A 3,598-nucleotide genomic window follows, 5' to 3' on the forward strand; every position below is an offset into this window, starting at 1 on the left:
ATTTTCCATGATTCTTGCATACTAATGCAAATCTCCGAATATTGTTTCTCAAATATTTTTGGGATCAAAATTGATTATGACTTCATTTTATGGGTTTGAACCTAGTACAAAATAGATATATAAATATATAATTGGTTCATCCTTTTTTTTTGTGTCAGAATAACGAATTGGATAACTCCAACCATTAGTCCCATTCACACACACAACACTAAGAATTTTCATCTACTTAACTTTAGCTGAATCTCAAACTTGAATACACATATTGCAAGACAAAAATAATCACTATTAGACGAAAGCCTTACTGCATCGGCCCGCCTATTTTTTGTCAGAGTTTGGGCCAAGCAGAGTCTAACCCAAAGACAAACGGGAAACATACATAACAAATGGGCTTAAATGGGGCGGGTTAGTGCGTAATTTGGGTTGGTCGAATAGTCAGCTCACTTGTTCGTTTAAACAAGTGTCGAGATTTCGAATTCCGCTTTGTGTATAGAGTAACTTATTGATCAACGGTAGACCCTTAAATGGAGCTCAAATCTGCGACGGATTAATCATTGTCCTGTCAGGTCGGGGATACCATGGGCAAAAAAATAGATTTAATACTCAAAGTGGTTCCTGAACTTGCAATCGAACCTCAAAGTCATCCCTAAACTAACATTGACCCCAATATTGTCCCTGAATTTAACAAACGTGACTCACAGTCGTCCTTGAAGTATTTTCCTTAACGGTGTGATGACATGTATGGGGAGACGCTATAGTGGATAGGTAACGACTATATGACATGGTTGTTATCGCTATTTAACTCAATTTAATCTCTAAAGTGGTTTATAACCTAATTCCCAATTTGAGTTCCAGATAGTTGTGTCCACCATTAGAAGCCACTCTCTTTCTTCTTCTCTGCTCTCCTTCTACTTATCTACCGTTGTTAAGCGTGGTTTGAATGGGTCATGATGGGTGGAGGCAGCAACCTTATTGGTAGCTCCAGTAACCGACGATCCAAGGGAAGCTGTTGGAGGAGAACCACCAGAAGTAGTCACGAACAACTTCTAGATAGGTGTGGGTGTGGTAGCCAACCCGTCCTCAAATGGTCAGGAACAGAGGCGAATCCAGGAAGACCATTTTATGGTTGTCCTAACTGTAATGTAGGTAATTTTTGTTAATGTATATAGCTGGTGTCATTGCTCATTCAATTTGTAATATTTCATCTCCATGGGCATGAAATGTGCTTGCAGAGTGTTGGCAAGAGGTGATGTAGTCTCTTTATGTGGGCTAACAAAGTTCCAGATGAAGAAGAAGTAAATGTCAGAGATAATCCTAGATTTGAAATAGAGGAGTGGAGAATGAAATTTGCCTGAAAGATTGGAAGCTTGGAGTCTGGAGTTAGGGCTCTAAATGTAACACCCTACTCTTCATATTATTATGCTCGAGTCATAAGTCAATGATAAGGTGGTATGACTCAAGGTGGAGTTGTAATATATACATAGTTAGAAGAAATTATTAAACGAGAAGCTTGAAAAGGAATTAAAGAAAATCACGAGCAAAAACACATATGTATCGAATATAGCGCGTTCGGAAAAGCGAGATAAAATAAAAACTTAAAACTTAAAGGAAGATAGAGTAAAGACAATACATACATACATATATATATATATATATATATATATATATATATATATATATATATAGCCACTAGTCACGACCTGCGAAGTTTAGGTCGACTAGGGTTACAGCAACAAAAATAGTTGATAACATTTCCTATCTCTCCCAAATATACATCAAAGTCCCTATAAGCAAAATACAAAACAAAATTCAAACTAAACTTTGCCATCCTCTAGACGAACTCCAGCTTACTGCGGAATATCAGGACTTGCATCTGAAAAACAAGGAATATATACGGAATGAGAACCCCCGACCCATGGGTTCTCAGTACGGTACAAATGCCAATTATATACAATATAAGTTAACAGGAATGCTCTAAACAATCTTAAACTCCCATACATCAGTCGTTCCATCCTAAGTTCTCATTAATCTGTAATTAGGTAGCTATCATAGGGGATTCTAATCTACTTCATCTTTTTCAAAGTTCCACAATTCTCCAAACTCCAAATAGAACAACCCTCGATGTCAACCGACACTAGCATGACGCACCTCTCAGATATTCAAACACAAACAAGACAAACAAATAATCCACAAGTAAATTCAGGTAAAGTAATTAGCACTTAGTCAAATAATCTGTACAGTTAAACAAGCCAAGACAAGTAGCATATCCAAACAATCTAATCAAATGCAAATGATGTATGCCTGCCCTATGGCCAATGATATCATTTGTCAGTTATACAGTCAAACCCAACATGTCTGGTAGCTAACCTTGGATGTCCCTGCATGTGCGCTTCCCCGAGCTCATAATCATATATCAATATCATGAAAAAACATCCGGAAAGGTCTAAGTGTCTGACCACATCTTACGACGGAGGGTCAACATTCCAACTAGGAGCAATTGGGACAAAACCACCATCCTTGCGTCTACTCCAGAAGCTCAAACATCAACTGAGAGCAAGCGGGATAAAACCACAATCATTCGTCTATCCCAGGATCTCAAACATCAATTGGGAGCAAGCGGGACAAAATCACAATCCTTGCATCTATCCTAGGATCTCAATTACCAACTGGGAACAAGCGAGAGAAAACCATAATTCCTTGCCTCTACCTCAGAGGTATCATTCTCAACCAGGAGCAAGTGGGGCGAACCACACCCTTGCATTTATCCTGGGAGCTCAAACCCTAACCCAGAGCAAGTAGAACAATGCCACTGCATCTACCCAAGCAGGTATATCTCAATCATAGTCAATTTCTTTATCAAATTCACCCTCAATCTCATTTCACTTCATTCAAAATCATATTCAAACTCAATCATCGTTATCTCTTATTATCTTAATCATGCTCATCATCCTCAATCAAAATCAATCATAATGCTTTACCATTATCATAATCATCCTCAATCAAAATCAATCATCATCATTTCGCCTTATCATAATCATCCTCATCATATCTCTCATTACATTTAATCTATCTTTCTCTAATTTATTGTCTCGCCTTATTAGATCTCATTCCTAACTCATCCACCCTTTATTACACCGGTTTATAGAGGTTTAGAAAGTTAGAAGAATGGATGAGAACTTAAAAATTTATTTTCAGCAAAACAAGCTAAGGTAGTCATGCGTATGCCTTCCGCGTAAGCATGAGTTTCAAAATGGCATTGTCGCGTACGCGGACCACGTTCATGTACGCGAGAGCACTTGGCAGAACCTGTTGCTCGCGTACGCATGACATGCCGCATACACACAAATTCGGATTTTTCATAAAAGCTGCTATGATGCAGAAATTCAATTTTTCAATCCAAACTTTGAACTTTCATAACTTTTTATACAAACCTCATTTTCAACCATTCTTGAACTATTGAAAAGATCATTAAATAATTTTTATAAAAATCTATTTCATTGAATTTTCAACTCCGAGGATCGAATTACGGCCCACCGAAGTTGGCCAAAAACCAATTTTTACCCAAAAGTAGAATTTATCAATTTCCAAGAGGTTCATAAGC

Source organism: Arachis hypogaea, chromosome 20, assembly GCF_003086295.3.
Source record: "Arachis hypogaea cultivar Tifrunner chromosome 20, arahy.Tifrunner.gnm2.J5K5, whole genome shotgun sequence".
NCBI classification, from domain to species: Eukaryota; Viridiplantae; Streptophyta; class Magnoliopsida; order Fabales; family Fabaceae; genus Arachis; species Arachis hypogaea.